The sequence below is a fragment of the Pagrus pagrus genome (assembly GCF_965226575.1).
Source record: "Pagrus pagrus genome assembly, chromosome: 20".
NCBI lineage: Eukaryota > Metazoa > Chordata > Actinopteri > Spariformes > Sparidae > Pagrus > Pagrus pagrus.
In genome coordinates, this window is record NC_140207.1 from 22,689,028 (window position 1) to 22,711,410 (window position 22,383).

At 40.1% G+C, this 22,383-nt stretch overlaps 1 protein-coding gene across 7 annotated transcripts in view; it reads right to left on the minus strand.

Annotated features, from left to right (window-relative positions):
* The window catches only part of LOC311249442 (uncharacterized protein), a 131,135-nt gene extending 111,211 nt beyond the window's left edge, over nt 1-19,924 (minus strand). For all 7 annotated transcript variants that reach the window (XM_084340471.1, XM_084340472.1, XM_084340478.1 and 4 more), the window contains exon 1: nt 19,829-19,924. The gene's annotated coding sequence lies outside the window, so the exon portion shown is untranslated. The remainder of the gene's footprint in view (nt 1-19,828) is intronic.
* Nucleotides 19,925-22,383: the final 2,459 nt, after the last annotated feature.

Consider the following 22,383-nt stretch of genomic DNA (forward strand, 5'->3'; position numbering starts at 1 on the left):
AGTGCTTCTGTCTATGTGTGTGAGAGAGACTATAAGAAGCAGAGATACTTCTAGGAAAAGTGCTGCACATGCACATGTCCGTCCCAAGGTTAGTTTACATGAGAGCAGAAGGGGGGCAGCGAGGTGAGAGACTGTTATGTGATACCTGTTCACACCCTGTAAATCACTCTAAGTACGCCCACAGGGAATCCTCCAACCTGTCATGCTGAGGTGTCATATCATAAAATCTTCTAACCAGACACTCTTGTGTAAATGGTAAGAATTATTGGGCTATGGAGACTAAGTACATACACTAATTATTAAAGAAAGCTCAAAATTTATTCACATATTGATCAAAGTTGCCAAAATATAATGTAATTAGATGGGTAGAATTGTAGAATATGTAACAATTATCTGACTGATAATGTCGGACAAAAAAATGGTAAATCCCCTTTAATGACCACATCATACTCTTGTGCATGTGTGTGTGTGTGTGTGTGTGTGTGTGTGTATGTGTGTGTGTGTGTGTGTGTGTGTGTGTGTGTGTACTGAGGTCTGAGGGGTACCCTGTCCAGCTGCCATTGCACTAATCTGACAGAGATGCTATCGGTGAAATTCCTAGCGGGCCATTCAGTCGATTTCACCGAGCCACAAAATCACAGCACTCTGCCAATACACACACAAACACACACACACATGCACACACAGAGATAGCAACAACTTTTGTTAAGGTATTTGCCCATTAAACAACTCTGAAAAAGTTGTTTAAAAAATCTCTAACAGTGATATCAGTGACGGATTTTACTTTAAATTCTGTATCAGTCGGGCTAAAACCTATGATAAGTAGGCTGGTTGTCGGGTTGACTTTTAAACCTTTAAAAATAACTTGATATAGACTGAGTAAACAGTTACTATTTCGAGCTATTAAGAGCTAGAGCAAATTAAACTACAGTACTTAGTTTCATTGAGCCTTGATGAAAGACACTCCTGCATCCTCCACCAGCTGTGCTGGTGAGCAGGGCGCATGCACTGCTAGCTTAACACAAATAAAGTTAGTGACTGTAGTGCCTAATCTGTCAATGGAAAAAATACATTTTTCAGCAGATATATTACAGTAGTTACAACAAGACTTAGCTGGCTGAGCAGTTTTGAGTTTATATGTTTGGTTTTTATTCCGTTTCAAAACATCCTCATATTCTGTCCCAGCGTAGTGATATCACACCTCAGCCTTCGGCAAATTCACAGCTTGTGTTAACAGCACTTCTGTTTACGGAGAGCTGTAAAAACCTGCAAGACAGAAATGTGGAACTGCTTTTCCAGCCAGCCAAGCATTGCCATAAGGAAGCACTATAAGAAAAGCTACTCAATATTCTAACGTATCGTTTGAATGAGGTTTCTGGCAAATTATCGTGTGATAAGGTTGTGGAACACAAATATTATTATTATTATTATTATTATTATTATTGATATTATTATTAGTAACATTATTATTATTATTATTATTATTAAAAATGCAGGTCACAGTTTTACAACTATAATATCAGTAATAACCCTCACAGACACTCCTTCATGTAGTTCCACTTTGCAATTAACACCCAGATTAACATTTGCTGTATTTATACACAGCAAAAATCCAGAGATCACTACAATTCAGCACATAGTGCCACACCTTCAATTATGGAATGTTTCCTGATAAAAGAGTAAAACAGCATACCTCTGCACATCTAACAAAACAAACTCTCACACTTCTCTGATTTCACATTTTGACACTTTAGCCCACAACTGAGGCAATAAGTGATTTGGCCCAGCAACATACTGAAACTGTCTGTCTCTCTCTCTCCCTCTCTGACACACACACACACACACACACACACACACACACACACAGTTGTTTTTAGGCTTGTAGTGATGGGACATTGGTGTCGAGGAAGCCAGGCAAAGAATGAAACAGAGACAGCCCTATGGGCCCCTGGTTTGTTATTGAATACAGGGAGTGGCTGAAAGTCACAGTAAGGTGTGTCTGGTGTGTGCGTGTGTGTGTGTGTGTGTGTGTGTGTGTGTGTGTGTGTGTGTGTGTGTGTGTGTAATTAGTCTCAGGAGGTGTACAGGTGCAGTTAGTGATCCTCAATCACCTGCTATGTTCAGGCACTGGAAAGGTACGTGTGTGTCTGCAGCACCTGTGAATGTTAAACAGGTGCAGTTGCAGAGTGAAGAACAGAATAGCTCTTTTCTGTTGTGGAAACTTTACTTGCATTTTGAATGCAGTAAACAAGGTCCAATTTTAGCCCAAGAGCTGTAGTTCCTGCTCTCAGTCCCTGAAAGGACTTCCAATAACACAGCACTTGTTATTTTGTCAAAGAAAACTATGATTAACATTTTCATCAAAAAATTAAAACCACATTAAAATCTGGTGCCAAAGCACAGGATGGAGGATCAAAACATCAACAGCATGAATTCAGACTTAATAAACACTGATGTGGCCTTGTTCATTTGACTGTCACATCAGGAAATTAAAGAGCTGACACACAAAGACACAACATGCAGGTGGACACAAAAAGACAAGGGTCACACACATAAATATGTAATCGAAATATGTTCTCAGTGAACTGTGCTCTCAGATATTTGCCTGAACAAACACACACACAGGAAAATGTGGTGGTTGAATAACTGATAAAACATTCATGTGTCATAAAAGGGGTCAGAACAGAGAGGACACACATTTTTGGAACCTTGTTATATAAAAATGGATGACAGCCTGGCAAAAGTGTGTGATGTTTTAAGAGTAGAAAAGCACTAAAGCCCAAAGCACACGGTGTATGATGCTCTCAGGGATAATTAAACAGGAAATTTAACATTGGTCAAACAGGGTGTCATCTGCAAAGGGGGGCATCCCTTTCAATTTATTTCTTACTTTGGACCAATAGAGACCATGTGTAAAGTAACTTAGAGCCCTTTTAATTCTGTATATGCATGAAACCGTACTCAAAGGCTATATTGTCAAAAATATGTATTCACTAGGGCTGTCAATATAACGCATTCATTTTGTTTAATTAATAATAGAAAAAATAACATGTTAAAAAAAACAACTCAGATTAATCACGCTCTATGTCGCCCCTTGACCAGCACCTTTTGTGAACATGATGGAGGAAGAAGACTGAGGCCCCACTCCAGCCACAGTTTCTAACTGTTAACATTCTCTCTCAAACCAATAACGGGATGTGGTTAATTGTTGAATCGACACCGTACCCAGGAGTAGCCTGACGTGCACTCCCCCAGTAATGTAACTGCTCGTCGCAACAATTCGGGCCGCAAGGAATGTAATTGATACGCACATTACACAACATTGTCAAGAGAGATCATAAAAATATCAAAACACACTGGAGTGGTACTTCAAACATCGCCAAGATGGAACTGTTGACAGGAGCACCGCTTTGTGCACTTTATGTGGCAAGGAATTTCGGTACGATCAGAAAACTTCAAGCTTGAAATATCACCTCCTTTTTAAGTTTAGAATGTCCACTTATTAACTGATTCACGCAGCTACCAAAACACATTTGCATTGAAATATTTTAAAATGGTTAGGCAAACATTGGCATATGCGATTAGCAGCATGGATAACACACACTTCTAGAAATACAGAAATCAGTCACTAATCAGGTTTGTGAACCAAGAGATGAGTCAATCGACCGCATGTTAGGTAAGTGACAGGAAAACGTAAAGCTGTATCAAAGATAAAAACTGGTGGGAGGGGAATTCCCATATTTTTTAACTTTTTTTAATTTTTAAACAGCTGGCAGCTGCGACACTGCTGCAATGTATTCTTTTGGGGCAACTCCGACCGTCAAGTTAAACACAACGTCCAGTTAAAGTGCTTGTTTTTGCCACTGACTGTCTGATGTCCTATGGAGATAGCCCTTTTGTTAAATACAAGTCTCATTCAAGGAAAGGCCTCACTCTGAAATCTCACAAGGTGAGTTGTTAGAGTTGTTTCCTCATCTAGATTTTCAAAATCAGTCAAATATTCAGCCATGACATTGGAGACAAATTCACGCTGGCAGTTCCTTGAGGTAAACTCCAAACTCCTTTTTCTAACACTATATCACATTTCCTTCCTGCAACAACTCGCCTCTTGCAAGATTTCAGAGCGATACTTTGTTGTATCGTTGGTTTTTAGTTGCAAAAAGGAGCCTTCTATTTAATATAAAGGTTTGCCTCCGGAGGAATTATTCCCATAATGTTGTCAGACATTAAAAATACCTGCCTCAGCCTGTCAGTAGCAAAAACAATAGTTTTTAGTCGACGGAACTTGGACAGACGTAGTTTCTCCACAGGACTACATTTCAGCCATTGACGTCATGTCACGGCTGCCAGCTGAGGCAACGCACTGGACAACTCACAAAACTTTTTGTAAGTATGAATCAGGTACACACCAAAACATGTAAATTTAGGTTTAAAAAAAAATCAGAATTTCCCATTGAAAATTTCTGACTGAATGTCCAATGCAATGTTTAGATGGGATGCTAATGATGTAGCAGCACCTTGGTCGATGATATACATATATTAGAGCTGGTCTAAGACACTGAAAAAAAATAGGAAGGAACTAATGTGGTCATTATGTTGTCATCTCCGGCTAGGCTGCTACATAACAATCAGAATGCAAACACACACACACACACACACACTTTGACAAATTGAAACATCAAATTTCACATCAATCCTGTCCTCCGGATGCAACACCATCACATGATGCTGATGTGACTTGGACCAAAATAGTCTGATGACGCACCACAGCCCCAGAAGTATGTGCGCTCATAAACTGGTTATATATGACATATGCTATATACATCCATACATGTATGTTGGACACAGAGTGATGTAAAATGTCATCATTCATATGTAGGTACCAGAAATGGTTGTGTAGAAACTGCCGACAGGTCGTTCGGATGCAGTTTTAGGTCTTTTACAACAGACTGAGTGCACTTATGTGTGTAAGATCATTATGTAATAGCATAGCTCTTATGCACGATATCCCACATATAGTACATAATGAATCATATGCCATATGCAGATGAATAATGCAGAGGCCTCGTAGGTCTGTAAGGGCTTTCCCATGTAACCGGCAAAAGCACTGAAATGTTTGCCATCACTAAATCTGTGTGTGTGTGTGTGTGTGTGTGTGTGTGTGTGTGTGTGTGTGTGTGTGTGTGTGTGTGAGTGAGTGAGTGTGACAGAGAGAGAAAAGTACACAGAGCTCTGCTTTCCTAATCAGTGGTGATGTAAAACCATGACGGCCTCCAAAACCTGTCAACTATCCAACAGAGGAGGAGAGGGGGAGAGGATGGCTGTATTGATCCTCTGGCGGGAAGACATGGATGTGGAGGGAGCTTGACAGGGAAATTTGCAAGGCATGGGTAAGGACGTATGAGAACGATGGAGCACATCACAGTGAATGGTGAGAAAAAACAATAAGAGACAGAAAATAGATAACAATTAAAAGAGGGTCAACAACTACATGGTATTTTTGTGTGACACTACAAAGAGAAAAGATACTAGGGTTGGGTAGCGTTCACATTTGAATCGATACCGGTTCTGATATCAGTACCTGGAATTCAGTACCAGTACCCAAAGGTACCTTTTTTCGGTACTTCACCCTCTCTGTAATAACAAAAAAAGTTCCTCCAGTTCTAACCAGTTAAGTCATTCAGTAGAGACAATATATCATGAGTCATATTCCTGGTAACAATGCACATCACATGTCAGTCAGGAGTTATAAGTTTGATATCAGCAGCATCATTAGCATCTTGCTGCACTGCTATAAATCTGTAAAATAAAATACTTTTTGAAGTAAACTGCTACATTTGGGTGGCTGTATTTTAAACTGATTGGGAATTTTGAGTTTTGACCCCTTTAGCTTGCTGTAGCAGTATAATTTAGTTTCCAAAGCATATGGAATACTGTATATGCTTATTAATATGAGCGCACATATTGTTTATGTTAAGTATGTGAATTAAAACATATCATTTGTAAATATTCTTTATCGCGGCAGTGATGCTAACCTCTGTCAGCGCGTTAACAGGAATTTCCATTATGTGTTAGGCAGCTAGCAGGCTGAGTGCTTGTACAATAAAAATTGTCTCGGAAAACAAAAACAGAAAGCATGCTCTAATATTTCCTCATATACAGTATGCCGTTTACATACTGAGGGTTCAGACATACTAATAAACATACTGTTTATTAAACTAAACGGCATGTTGGTTAGGAATTTCCAACACAGTCAGTGGCTGAGTTTTGGGGAGGCATCTCACTCTGTCTCTCTCTCTATAACATTACTGTAAAGATGCGCACTCAAGTAACCCTAACCCTGATTGATTTAATGTGAATCGCTACTCAGTAGTACCAACGTAATTCGGTCAGTACTCTTTAAAGTACAGAGTCTGGTACTCAACCCTAAAAGATACAATTTCGGAAAGTGTGTAGGAGCTAGTAGGGAAAAAAAAACCTATTTTTGGTACTTGTTAGAACATTCATGGGAAAGGATTTGTTGCATAAAAAGATACAAGCTTAGCATGAGGAATTGTTCAATTTGATTATGCAGCCATCTTTAGTTGGTTGTTTGGATGTTGGAAAATGTCTGTAAACACGAAAAAACTTTCTTTGATTGCAAACCTTAGCTGACAGTGAAAAAACAGGGTGCTACTCTGCAGAGTTTTAACTGTCATACATCAAGTTTGAGCCACCATAATATGTTAAGCAAGTCGGTCTTGCCAAATGCAATTAACATTCTGCATGCATAGCCTTTTTCTGCCCTTTTATCAGCACCAAGCGTTAAGTGATTTTGTATAACACTCATATTGCTCACTGGTGTGTTGTTGATTGTCCTCAATTATATGTCATGTTTTGTTTTTAATTTGTGTTGTGTATCACTACCAAAGACCTTTCTCCACATTGCAGATGGTGAAGTTCCTACGGTGGCCCTAGAGTCAAAGCAGCAACATTTCAAAACTCACATTAACATTCTGAAAACACAGCATTTCAGAATAGTTGTTGTGTTTTTTGTAATGTTATGTTTTCTAAAATGTTGTGTTTTGACCCTCAGGGCCACCAAGTTGACAATGGAAGCAGCTGAGCAGGGAGCCATCTTGCTTCCATCCGGCTCGGTCGGCGTAAGTCTCCAGTGTGCATGCTCTATGGGCCGCACAACACGAAAGATCTGGGTATTTTCATACCCTGGAAGTCAAGCTTTTTTGTCTTCAAAGCGCAGCTGAGAAGCTTCCATAGGAATGAATGGGACTCCACCTCCAACACTGTGTCCAGATTTAATGTAACATACTTGGTCTGACCCTCAAATGGAAGCATGTATTTGCTGTATATGTGTGATCTCCACACTGGCTCAGATAGACTCATGCTTCAAGATGCACAGTTTTCGGTTATTCAAGTCTCGTTAAGAAAACTGTACAAACTGCAGCATCACTCTTGAACGCCAATGTAGTTCAAGTTTGTCAATGCTCTGCTCTGAGTTTATTTACTACCCACAATGAAACTGTTACATCACATCCTTTTTAGGGCTGAAACTTGGGCAATACTTTCAATTCTTCCTTTTTTCAGGATGTTTACTCCTATAATATAGTTCAATTCTTATCTTTTGCACTATCAAAATCTCCCCATACAATAATAATGGCGAGTGTATGTTCTCTCATGTCACACTAGTTGACTGTTGTGGGAAGGGTAGAGTAAGAGATGCATGAAGAGACAAAGTGAAAACATATAGTACATGTTAAATGGAAACAAAAGGAATGAGAAAGATATTGGAGCTCATCCTCTAAGCTGATATTGCTCATTTGACAAGGCAGCTGTATAGGTAATTATCTTAATGAGAAGACAGATGTTCATTTTAAACAAAAAGTGGCAGGTATTTACACATGTGGCTACATCTTAATGTTGTGGAGGAGCCAGTGGGCTCCTGGTATTTTCCTAACAACCACTGTGTCTTTGATGTTTGGCTCCATTCACAGAGCTCCACTTTAGGTAATGTTAATATGTGCCCTGTGTGTGTGTGTGTGTGTGTGTGTGTGTGTGTGTGTGTGTGTGTGTGTGTGTGTCCTACTGCTCTCACATCAACACAGTGCCTTGATGGAGCTCACAGTGGGCCTGTTTGAGGGCTAAGTGAAAGGACTAGTGTTTGACCGTGTGTGTGTGTGTGTGTGTGTGTGTGTGTGTGTGTGTGTATGACAGAGCTGTCTAATGGTCCTAACAAAATTAAACAGGACTCTCGGGACATGTTTGCATAATTCAGCACTTGCTGCAGCCCATTAGCGTGCACGTTAATGAGCAGAGAGACAGACAGGTAGTGATGTCCACAGCCTCCATCATGTCCTGCTTAATGTCTTGTCCTTCTTTCCCTCCCTTTGGAAACGACACACAGCAATGAGTGAATGAATTCCCTGTATGTCCCCGTGGTCTCGCCTACACACCCTCTGAAACACACACACACACACACACACACACACACACATACACATACACACACACGTACACACAGTATTTCTTTGTGAACTATGCTCTATTGTTGCAGAGCGAGGCTGAACACATCGCAATGGAATGCGAAACAGCATGGACACACACTCACAGACAGACAGACACACAGAGGTCAAACTCTAATCCCAAAACAAACTCATCCAGGGCTATGACATGTTTGAGGGTATTTTCTAGTGTGTGTATACACACAGCTCGCTCTGCTGGATCAGTGGATTCTATATGACAACACAAGTCCTTCTCTGCCTGTGACTCACAGACTTCACCATGAACTTTAAATGCCTCACATTCCTAATAATGGTTCACAGCAATATGGGTTCCATTTGTCACAAGTCACATCTCCATTCCTACTTAATACTATAAAAATATAGATATATAATAAATATTAAAATGACAGTTAACAGTATGAACCACCCTGGTCGCCTAGGGGTTAAGGTGCTGACCACAAACTGCAACGTCTCTGGTTCACATCCAGCCAGGGTAGGGTTAGGGTTAGGTTAGTTTGAAAATTCATACCCAGCTCTGTATATAAAAAGAGAAATGCATGCACATCTATTTACATTTACATTAAGGCTTGTTATGTTGTCATTATACTGTACAGCACTGCACATCCTGAACATGAGTCTCAGACAGAGAACTCTAATCACACAAAGTGATGCTACACTTCCTGTTTCTCACAGTTAACTGTTTTTTGAACAATAAGCAGAGTCTCTCTTTTTTAAAATCTTTTTTCAGACTGTCACTGTACTATCTGTCCATCTAAAAGGACACGTTTGTGGTAGGGTTGCAAAAGTATGAGGTCTTCACAGTATTACAGTTACATGGTGTTACACAATTAAAATGAGCATTTTTTACATTGACCCGAAAAGAAATGAAAACAGAAGGGATTTCTTTTGGTTGAAACATAAAAAAAACCATTAAAAAAATGTATGTTCTGAAAGACATTACACTTGACATAAACTTGAAATATATATTTTTAATAACACTTGTGCCATATAATTCAATACCCCAGATAAGCAAATGTTTATGGAACAATAAACGTTATTCCTTGAAGCCAGTACACTGCTGCATCCCCAGTTTGATGTGGTATAGTTGACATGGCTCGGTGCGGAGAGGAACCCCCCACCAGGATTTTAGAGGAACAACTTAATAAGCAAAAGTCTGAAGCAACTGTCAAAGAAACAGCACACATTGGCATATTCAGTGTTGGAAAAATATGATGACTTGCTCACACATATAACCTCAACTTCAACCAAGCAGCTGGCACTGAAGAAAAAGTTATTATCATATACAAGTTATTCTGCTGTAAGCGTGGTCATATATTAAGAAAAGGTATGGTCGCTTTTCCACTGAAGGAATATTCCTCAAGTACTAGGACCCTTTGGAGGAATTAATTCAGATCATTTCCACCGCAGGGAACAGCATCTAAAGTAAGTTTCAGGAAAATATTTAGCGCCCAAGACGTTCCTGCTCAGGGGGTACTACTTTCTAAACATACAGAAACTGGGGGGGTGGGGCTTACTGACTGGTCGAGTACTCACAGCATTTTATTTCAGCCACCTGACAATTGACACAATACCTGTTGGTTTCTCTGTATTTTTACATCCATTGTTGTCTCAGTTGTTGTTTCTCATCTAAACTGTCTGTGTGAGTCAAACTACTTTCCTATGGCTGTCCTTTCCTTTGTATTTTGTCTCTTTGATGACATATGAGATGGGTCCCTCTAGCTGGTTCTTTGAATCTGGCTTTAAGATAGAATTACACCATCCCTGTTATCACTCCTGAGTAAACCCCCCCACAAACAACCAAAATGTATTTCCACCTTAAAGCTGTTGAAAGCTCTGAAACTGTAAATGAGCTATAAAGGTAAAAGGATTTTTTAATCAAATATCTAGTTTATAAAATTCTTGCCTGACATATCCAGAGAATTTTCTCACATTCTCTGACTTTCCTTGTCCAAAACACACCTCTTAACCCTCCATCCACATGTCAATCCATCTGTGCAACATCCAACTCACCCTGCTGTATAATTCCCAGCAGGGCTGATTGGCAGCAGTAAAGCCTGCTTGCTGACACACTGGTCCAGCTGCTACCGTTGAGAGGGGGGGATTACAGTGGCCGGTTCACGCTGTACCATCCCATTCTTCCTCTCCGCTCTCTATCCCTCCATCATTTCATTCATTCAATCTGCCGTTGTCACGCAATCTTAGACTTTACCCCTCCAGCACCACATACACACTACTCATCTATGTATGTGTTCACACACACTAACACACACGGTAAAATCTGTGTTTGTTTGGCTGCAAGTGGTATACAGCAATATGAAATCACCAATTATGTTACTGTTGGTCGTTGAAAGAGAAAATCTCATCATTTCATATCATTGATTCCTCGATTTAATTGAAAAAACTCCTGATTTACTATAATCATTCGGGGATTACTCATCTCCACATTTTGCAGCTATTGTAGTGCTCATGGTTACTTCAACATGCTGCTCATCTCACACCCTGACACATTAAATATAAAACATGTTAATACATGCTCAAGAATCACTGAGCATACATTTAATTTCAGACATTCAATCAACCTATATGGTGAGAGGTCCAACAAAGCTGGAGTTCAGAGGGCATAATGATTGCTCTTAAGATTTAGTCATCCTAGCATTTATAATGCAAGCAAGCTCAAATAATTTCAAAGGAATATCCACAATCTGTTGATTCACTCGCCAAGGTGAAATAATTCTGTTATGTATCTAAGTCCAATACAGCTGTGGAGAACTTTGCCAGCTCATTCGCCAGAATAAAATGTTGCCACATACGTTTACATTTTGTGCTTGTCATAGGCTATGTACCATACTGACATTTCTGCAATACGTGTCATATCACATTCACATTACATGTTAACAAGCTGACTTTCATATGGTGGAGGGGATGGTGGTAGTAGTTCCACAGTTCTAGGCTACGTTTCAACATTTGTCAGTGTGACACCACTGGATGTTTTAAATAGACCTGGGGACAATTTCCAGCTGTGTTTGTGACAAAAACAACTAACAAAAAAAATAAATAATAAGAAACGTACATTGCCAACATTTATTCTGGCGAATGGGTTGACTTTGACCTGCTAATTCATACCTTTACCAAATGAAAGCCATCTTGACAGTACTGACCTTGAGGGCAACATAAAGCTTATGCCTTAGCACTGACACAGTACCTATGGAATAGACCCTGCATAGGTGCATGTCCTACACCGTAGCCTATGCCATAACCGGACATTCACCTCCCAAGAGAAGTCACTGCGTGTCACAGTGACGTGGAACGCAACAACTGCGAGTGATCCACTTGAAAGCATTGCATTTTCCGGCTTCTCCTCCCATACTACTAACCAACAGTGCTTATAACGGGGATTGTGACATGTAGTTTCCCCAGTAAATGCACTACACTGTGTTGGCTGTTGCAGTCCCTCCTGACCGACCAGCTGTTCTTCTTGGGTTGAACTTTTCCTTCAGAGCCTTTTTCCCGGCCAGAGTGTCTGAGGGTGACAAAGCGGACATGCTTGATTTGAAGGTAGCCCTCCCTAAAGTCACTCTGCCTGTCCGTTATGCATAGCCCAGAGACGCAGCTGTGAGCCGAATGGGTCAGTGTGTTTAAAGGGTAAAGTACAGCTGGCAAACTGCTCACAACTGCCTTTGATGCAGACATATCAGCACGCATAAATGCTCACTACGGCATCGGCCACTTGCGTAGGTTACAGTGTTGGCTCTGTGCAGAGCCCACATTCAACCATAAATCTGCCTTAAGCGTCAAAAATGGAGGACGCTACAACAATTCTGATAAACTATTCATTATTTTGGTCATTAATCACATAAAAACGAAAATATCTTTGATGGTTTTAGCTCAAATGTAAGGATTTGCTGCTTTTCTCTTTGTTATCTTTGCTCATTGGATACCTTCATGTTTTGGACATTAAGTTGGAAACAACTTGAATTTGAAGACATCACTGTGTGCTGCAGGAAACTGGGATGGTCACAGACAAATCGATTAATTGATTTTTCAGAAAAAGAATCATTAGTTGCAGCCCAAGATTGCTTTGCGTTCCCATAGCAGTATCAGTGCACTGAATGTAATGGCTGCTATATTGACTTAACATGAAATCTACAAGCAATAAATAATTAATTGAAACAAGAAAGTGAATCTGGAATGAAAAGGAGAACAACATTTTTTCTCTCTCTCTCTCTGATGAAATGATTTTTGGGTTTCATACAGCATAGAAAGAATGAGTTTGCAACAATTCACTGAACCATGACTCGACTCAAAGTGATTCTTAACAAGCCCAGACAACATTTAAAGACAACAAATCATTTGAGGCTGAGAGGCACACACTGCTGATAAGAGCCATTTGGGCTGGGGACAGAACTGAACAACAGGCCGAAGTCCGACACTCCTTCTGACCATATGCAAAACACCAAGCTCATCTGCCAACAGACTTGGCTTTCACAACATAAATATGCTTTGATGATTCAGTTAGCGACACTTCTGACAATTGTGGAGAAAAGACAAAGGGTGCTACACTGAGGTTTAACTGACGCATTGGTTCAAAACAGCTGAATCACAGCCAGTACGGTTCAGTGGATGTAATGCTCTGCAACACAGTCATCAATGCATCACCAGATTTTACAGCCGCATTGATTTTAAAGTAAACAACATAAAATGTTTCACAGGTCCACTGCAGGGTCAATACTGATGGAAGGCATTACCGGCAGTGCTGGAGCTATTTACCACTGTATGGAGTATTGATCACTTTGGATCATAAATGCTCTTCATGGGTCAAGCTCTCACTGAGTACATGGCAGTCAACCCTTCCTATACAATTAATAGGCTGTGACCACAGTAAGAACATATGTATAAGGGTTCGGCAATTGCCATAAGGCAGGAGTTGCTCATTAGCACACCACTGTAGTCACCCACCGGGGGCAGTTACCAATATGACAATGGTAGAAGACTAAGTAATCAATGATTGTCAGCTATCGGCGATGGCAATGCTATCATCCATTGACCCAACCCTAATATGTGATCATCTCTCTAACGGGACTGGACTGGGAGACATGGCTGAGAACACCAATGTGGTCATTTTGATAAATATTACTGAAAATGCATGCAGACGTATTGTATATGTTGTTTGGTATGGGCCCATATGAAAACTTATTTTTTTTAGACTATAATACAAAAAAAGATGCTTGGTGTAATTTATAATTATTAAATTCTCAGTGAAGATTATTTTTTCAGTGCCCTGATGTCATTTTAGACAATAAAATCTATTGTTAACATGTAAAATATCCTGCCTCCATTACATGTCTTTGTCACAAGTGCTTGATAACCACATTTGAGGAGTTACTGCAAAAACTATGTCTATATCGACTGACGTATTGGTATCAGAATTTTTTATTCCCCAATATCAGTATTGGCATTGGGTTTTGTCAAGTCAGGTGGAACAATATGAATACCTTTGAGGAGAGTCTGAAAGTGTTTTAACCATTTTGAACCATTTTTGACCTTGTCCATCGCGACGCCCAACACTTTTTCCTTAAGACAGCACTATTTCGTTTCAAGCATATCTATACGTCAAAACCCCACCAAAGCAATCGGGGCCACAAAGCATAACCCTGCTGCACCTTAACAACTGACTCCCAATCTTCCAAACATCCAAGCTTCAACACAGTTTAAGGAGGAGACAGGAGCTGAGGGATCAATACATGGGCTTATGTCTGAAACTTATTCAAGAACTGGTGAGGATGAGCTGAGAAGGAAATCAGTCCTGTCAAAAAGAAGTGAAGCAATGTATTGGGTTTGTGGATAGCTTAGACAAAAGTGAGGCAGCATCATTATGTAAGGATAATAAAGCAGTTCCTGTCCCAGATCTAAACTACCCTCAGCAGCAGCTTTGTTTGGCAGCACAGGAGCAAATGGATGATGGATTTTCACTGCTTCCTGATTCCTAGACAGAGGTTGGGATGAAGCAGCCTCATGACCTTGAAGAGAGAATCCTGCTACAGCCAGGATGACCCTGCACAGATCAGCTTTCCTGCACCACAGCTCTAACCATGACCTGGATAACTCCCAAATTAGCTTCAACCTACAAGGTCACATAATTGCAAAATGGATATTCTCTGACATATTCTAGGATGAACTATGGCTCATGTCATGGTTAGCAGACATGAGGAGAAAAGAAGGGAACCACAGCAGATTATCTGCAGTTGACGTATCTGGTGCAGAGCTGGAAAGCAGGGAGTCAATGACTCTCAGTTCCAGTCAATTGACATTCCACAGGCTGAGAGGAATTCAGGATCTCTACGACTGAGTAACTCTTGGAACCTGTCTGTTCACTTAAATACTTCCTCCCTTCCTTCCTCCCCACCTTCCTTCCTTCCCCTCCTACTATTATCATTGTTTCCTGACTCACCCTTTCCTTCCATTCTTTATCCCGCCTTATGTCTCCTTTAATTCATGTATGTTTATTCATATTTTGATGAACATGACAAATTTCCTTCTATTTCTATGCTGAAAAAGATTTCAGTCACAATCAATTATACTTGTGTGTGTTAACTTAAGACTTGATTGTCTGCCAGTTTAATAATTTGAAGTGTGTATGGACTGAAGCATGGCCAAAAGAGCCCAATTATTACTGAAGCCCAAAAGTACCTTATATTGCTGACCAATGGCTGAGAGTCTTTCAGTCAACTAACCATTCTATGGGCGCCACAAACGGTATTAAATTTTTCTTGTCAGTAGAGCTGCAATAATTATTCAATTAGTCATTTGAAAGAAAATTAGTTTCCAACTATTTTGACTATGATTAATTTCAGTCAATTTCATTGTTTCAGTAAATGTTTGACATTTATGACATCACTTTGGGCTCTGGGAAATTGTGATGAGCAATTTTTATCGTTTTTTTTTTTCATTTCATAGATTAATACGCCCATCATAAGACGGTCTCTAGTTTCAGTCAAGTTTTAATTTCCTCTCTTGAAACCTCCTGGAGAGAGAGATGACGTTCTAATTTGCTTGCTCTGGTCCCTGGCCTGATCATTTATTTAAACATAATTGCATTTCTGTGTATTCCTTCACGATACATGGACAGTTACACATAATATAAAAGAGATTATTTGGATGGTGTGCCAATCTAATCCTTTATCTTCAGTCCCTGACCAACAGGCTTTGTACTAAAAAGAATATTTTTTTATGAAAGACTTTCATTTTACATTAAATTCAAAGCTTCCCACAGGACTCCCTACAAAGCTGGAACATTACTTTCAAAACTAAATAATATTTGTCCCCACCAAAGTGGAAAACGGTCAAGTACAGAAACTTAATCTTTGGTCTCACTTTTGCATATTTATATTTGAACTTCAATCAGAAATTCTAATTTGATTTGGACAGTTTCATATGACTACTTTTAAGTACTGTTTTAAGATGTATATTTACATGTTTGTATTGCTTTAAGTAAAGTAAGAAAGAATATGTATCCGATCACCATCATATCAAACATTTTGAAGGAATACCCAAACCCTAAATGGACTAAAGGTTCATCTTACTGGCTCATATGTGACACATAGGTCCAATCCCAATCCACCCCTCTGCTTTGAGCGTTCACGCCTAGTGGTAGGGTCCTGATTCTTGTTGGGATAGAGGGGTAGGTTGAAGTTTTAGGGCTACATCATCTTCCAAATATAGATTTTTCAGAGACACACTTCAAACCAAGGGTTATGAGAATGCTTTCTTTATAACAAACATAAAACAAAACTTTTTAATTAATGACTTGACTGGTAGTGTGAAGTAGTGAACAAATTACCATCATCCATGCTTTTCTATCTCCATCAGATGAATGACAAATGGCATTGTAATAACATCAGGATTGCCACAGTTACACAAGAGAAATCACTGCTGCTAACGACGGCATTTTGAGATGCCCGGTCACGTCTGTTAACATAAAGGCCATCGACAACACCTGATGATGTTTGAGGGTCTTGAAGGGTTGTCTCATTTGAGAAGGGCAGATTTCAACCACTCCCCCTTTTAACTCTGTTCTGAGGGGCAAGGGGGCACTCATCATCTCTTTACTTTAAACTTCACACACATTAATGATAATTTGTACAGAATATACAGTACCTATATTACACCTGAACTAACCACTTAAGTTTGAGGATGTGTATGGTTGCTATGGTTTCTATACAGATGTTTTAGTCGTGAGTCCACACTAAGGTCAGCAGGAAACATCTGAGAATTAAAATGTAGACTACTAAATTAAATATTGTACAGTTCTTAGACACTCAATTAACATTTCCAATGCAAGTCTGGATGTGGCTGCCTGTTCACTAATGTTAATGCATGTTTTAAGAAATGTCCTATGCATGCAAATGTCCAACTGAAGCATACTTTACCAGTTGATAAGGACACATGTTTCAAGGCAGAGTGCTGTATTTTCGTTCACTTTTGGTTTCTATGGGCAACCGAATGACCAACCATCCCACCAACTCTACAATTACTCTCCCTAAACAAAGCCTTCTTTTCAAGGTTAATGTCTGACATTAGACTTTGGCAAACATGCTTACGGATCATTTATTTCTCCTGGAGTTGGGTAGTTTGTTATGCAGCTGGCCACGAGGGCCAAATATATGTTCAGTTTTACTAAATGTGATGCAAAACTAGCAAGAATAAAGACAGTTTTACTTTAGTTTTGCTGCAGAATTCAGCAGCAGGCTATTGTTATGCCTGATTTCACCTTTGCAGAGTTTTTCCCAGAACCCAAAACTATGCACGACTATAAAACAACTGAGAGTGGTATTTAATATTGGCAAGAAGCTGCTGAGCATTGAAGAAGGCCTGCTCAGGAAACACTGGGAAACGTTCAGCACACTGAGACAGTTGGACTGTAGCAGAATGTGAAGATTTAGGCTGGTGTATTTATAAAACACTTAGGGATAAAACAGATGTTCCTCTTTTTTTCCATCCCTGGAAATATTTGCTCTTAGTGGCACCAGTCCTGCTGTGGTATTTCTATAAAATGGTTTTTTCAAGGTACTTTCACTACGTCTAATTTTGCATCGTATGTTACACAGCTGCCTCCACCAGAGCTGATATATGTAGCCTTCAAAATAAGAGCCTCTGGTACAAAGAGTAGAACTGTTTGTGGACACATCCGGGGCTGTATCTGTGCTTCTCTGCTGCTAAAGGAAGCATTTTCTCTATACAGACAGCAGGGTAACTCAGAGAGATCTAGCTATGGACAAACGAGAATTTCAGGTGGGGTTTGACCCCTTGGCAAAAAAGTATCACCACTCTTTAATCTCTGCATATTGTACAACTCTACACAGAGATACTGTAGCTGTTCTTTTTATCAGCTCTGAGGACAGGTGGTGTGAGAGGGAGTGACCGCTGTGACCTGTTTGATAACTGTCAACCCCTCAGGCCTAATACCTGATCACTTTGGCGGGCTTACGGCAAAGCAACAAGGAACTGGACATTTTAGGGATGTGATTGGATCAGGTCCATAATGAATTCAGGGCCTTAGATCAGTCCCACCTCTTATTTCTCACTCAGTAATCTGGCTGGGGAAGGATTGAGAGTAATCTGGATAGAAGGAGGGAGGGAGGGAGGGAGAGAGGGAGGGAGAGGGACAATCCTGTCTGCTGTGATTCCTCTTTTCATCATCAGTGGCAAAATGCACCGTAATGTACCAGAGCAGGTGTGAACAGTTAGTTTTGACAGTTCATCATGTTGAGCATCAGGTAGGTACATGAGCGTTTTCCAGAACTTTCACAACCTCTTCATTAACAACACATCAGCTATGATTGACTTGGCTCAGTTGTAATGACTAAGCTAACGCCATCATTACTGAGTCATTACAACTGTGGAGACTAGACTAGACCAGATGCAGCTGAAAGCTCTAAAAAAGCAAATAATTGACCCTGAGTTTGGAATCTTTGAGGGGTCAAACTATTGTTTCAAAGGTCAAGAATGACCTTTAAGCCTCATCATTCAATATTTAAAATGTGATTTTGCAAACATAGCTAATGAATACAAAACGATGCATGCACACACACACACACACACACACACACACACACACACACACACACAGACTGACTGTAACTTGTCCATGTCCATGTCTGTCATCATTCCAATGTAGAAAAGCCACAAAATAACAAAAATCTGAGCTACCAAGAAGTAGAAAAATTCTGGAGTTAAAATGTTTAACGGAAGGATGCAACCACGCCTCGTTAAATTCTTTTCAATCTGTGCAAATTAAATTTACAGAAGTTTACACCATGAGTCATATAGTAGTGACTCTGGTAAGTCAAATTATCAGGGGAATCTGCTGAGAGCGCCTGCATGTTTTGATAAAAATATCGTTGTTTGGCACCAGTGTATCAATAATTATCACAAGAGTGCTGTATACTGTAGATATGTTGACCCACCACTTATCATCAATACCACATATTTAGTTTTAAATGTAACCTTCAAATGTGTGCAAGAGAGGGTCAAGAAAGGGAATGACTGAAGGGCCTCTCTTTGTGTATCACAAGCACTGCTAGCTGCCGATGATAAGCAGTGATCAGAGCTAAAACAACAGAGACGGTGGGAATCTCTTCAGATTGATTTGTCATCAATCAGCTTGCACTGACAAAGACTCACTACTGCTAACACATTAGTTTAAGTGATGTCAAAGGAGTTTGGATGAAGTGCATCAAAGCACAGGATTGGGTATATGGAGCTCGGCCCTCCATAGAGACTCTAAATGAATGGACACAAAACACACAGACTCACGCTAGCTTGCATAACTTTACTCCTGTCTGCTCTGCTGTGACCGTGCAACTTCACCGTGCGCACCCATGCTGCCTCAGGTGCTGTCGGGAATATCCGAAACACCATATTCAGTTGCACGTGAACGACGCCCCTTTATAGTACACCGGACGGGGAAAGTGAAAGTTCATAGTCAGTGTTAGCAATGGGCCGTTCAAGAAATTAGCACAACAACGCCCTTTAGCTAATCATTCATTGAAAAGACAGGTACATTTCTACTGCGCATTCAGCCCAAGTGCTTTTTTCAGGATTTTCCGAGGAGCACCTGAAGGCAGCATTATCCTAAACCAGTCCACCGTCGCTGTGATGCGTGCTGTGAGATCACTCATCCAAAATCACCGTCATTTCACTGCTACACACTACAGCTGTCCGCCCACACTGATTCAGCACTAACAGCTAACAGCGCACGTTTCCACGCACAGCGACTCAAACACAAAGTTGACATTTTTCACTAGACTCACCGTTAGTTGTCTGCTTTTTGACAGTTTGTCAGGAGTCTCCGAGCGTCGCTGTCACCGCTACGATCCGCCCACCAAAGTGTGCACTCCGCTCAGACTAACGTGCTCCTCCCTGGAGTAGCTCTGCTCCAATCCCAGTTGGAGGCTGGTGACTGGCTCTCAGTTTGACCAATGAAATCGACTCCAAGGGCTGAGTGACGATGATATTGTCCAATCAAAGCTTTCAAACCCTGGGCAGGGCCTTCGCCGTCACCAAATATACTTTTGACGGACACCCCGTACATACAATGGAGAAGTTTGACTCCTTTTACGGGACGGTACCGGTCCAATCGCGGGGAGGAACAGTCCCTGGATACGGCCACGGCCCAGGAAGACGCCCTGATACCGCCCAGAGGACTGGAATGTCACCGGGATGACAGAAGTTTGATTCATTATAGAAAATACAGTCCGCTCAGAAACTAGGAATTCAAGGGTAAATCCACCTGTATAATAGACGGAGCAGGGATTATAAATACCCTGAAAGAGTCGACCATTTAGTTTTAATATTAAATGTAGCAGGAAGCACAAACAGTATTAAATAAATCTTGGAATTGTGTTTATACCTCGGTTATTCTTTTGTGTTCAATGAATGTAGAAACCTGAACATGTTCAGATTACATGTTAAAATAAATGCACTGAGGAAATGTCCATGGATAACTTGATTTTTTTCACCAATGTGATGGTACAATTACAAAAACCTTCAAAATAAAGAACCGGGGTGGGGAAAACCAACAGAGGCGGTTTGACGAATGGTCCAACCTCACTCAGGCTACAGGTTTATAGTGACACCATGTGACAGGAATGGTCATCATCAGTTCAAGGCTCCTGTGAGCCACTTTGTGTCTCTCCATCATCAGACTGATGTGCCAGATCAGGTACTGTCTGCTGTTATTAGCGATCCTGGACATTTTTCAGACCAAGGACCCCTTACTACATAGCCTACTAAAAAAATCATTGGCATAATGAACTGGACATATAGAAAAAGTAAACTTTGCTGGATATTTAATAAATTAGCTATAAAAATTACCCCAAGCATGGACAACATATACACCAACACCAGATTTATCTGTGGTAGGCTAATATCGGCTAATGGGCTAAATGGGCTTACCGATACTGCTTACCTCTCTGCAGGTGAGTTGAAGGCTGTGTCAGAGTTACTTTATGAAATATTATACTTTTTACTCTCCATTATTTCGATAACTGCAGTTACTAGTTACTTTACAGAATACATGCTCCATCAAAGCCAAAGCAGCATATTTGTAAATTAATTTATTATATCAACAGTTGGATTAAAAAAACACTCATTCAGACATTTAAAAATTGCTGAATATGGTAGCTGATAATAATTTTGACCTTTAGTATACAGTGCATACGTTCATATGGGATATATAAAAAATAAATAAAATTTATTAATATGAATAATTTTACTTTTACTTGGACTTTCACTACATTTATTGCCAGAAAATTCTACCTTATAAAAAAAACATTTTTGAGATCAACTTTCTTACAAAGTGGACCTTTAAGACTTTTACTTAGTTCTATTTGTATGTGTACCTCGCACTTTTACTAAAGTAATATTTAAACACGATATGTCTACTTTTACTCAAGTAATGGGTACTTCTGACCACATTGGTTACAAAACAATCCATTGTGGCTCACAAGAATGTCTGTACATTTGAGATAGTAATACCGATTGTTCTGGCTCTGCCAGTTATTCAGTGTTTTTAGTGACTCCTGCTGGTCACTTACCATAGTGCAGTATTTGGGAATTGAATTTCTACTTCCTGTATTTCAGGAAGTTAGTCAGAGTAACCTGTAAATGGCATGTGTACTCCAGAGAAGCTGATGTCTGTTCATCCGTTGCCATCCTTCGTTCAAAGCACTTGAGAAGGCACTACCTGTGAGTATATACATTGTGATATGGTGTGTCTTTGATATGAGCACATTCATTTGACCAAATGTTAATTATATCTGCTGGATATAGCCAGTTAAGATTGAGCTAGCCTTTCATACACGTGTTCTAGCATCTATGTATGTTTTCATATATTTTTAGGATACAGTGATTAATCCTCAGTGTAATGCAGTTGTTTATGTTGTGATGTTGTGCATTCATATTTGATATAATGCATCCGGTCATTTAACTCAGCCTTTTTGTGTTTGTGTATACAATATAGCCTTGTGGGAGGGATTACATTACATTGGCACTCTAGTACTTACCTGGTGTATAACCATGCATAATGATATGATGTAAGTGATACTTACCAGTAGTGATGTGTCTTCCGTGTTGAGGCTTTGAAGCATGTGTCGAGTAGTCCAGGAAGATATTTGTGAAGTGCGTATCGAGGCTTGTGTCGATGACATGTGTGGTGATGTTCGAAGCCTCGCGAGCCAGCCAGCCATACCATACCATACCATACCATACCATACCATACCATACCATACCATACCATACCACACCACGTGACTGATTCAGGAAATGGTTTACCGGTTTGGCGTGGGATTTGAAATATAAGGGGCAA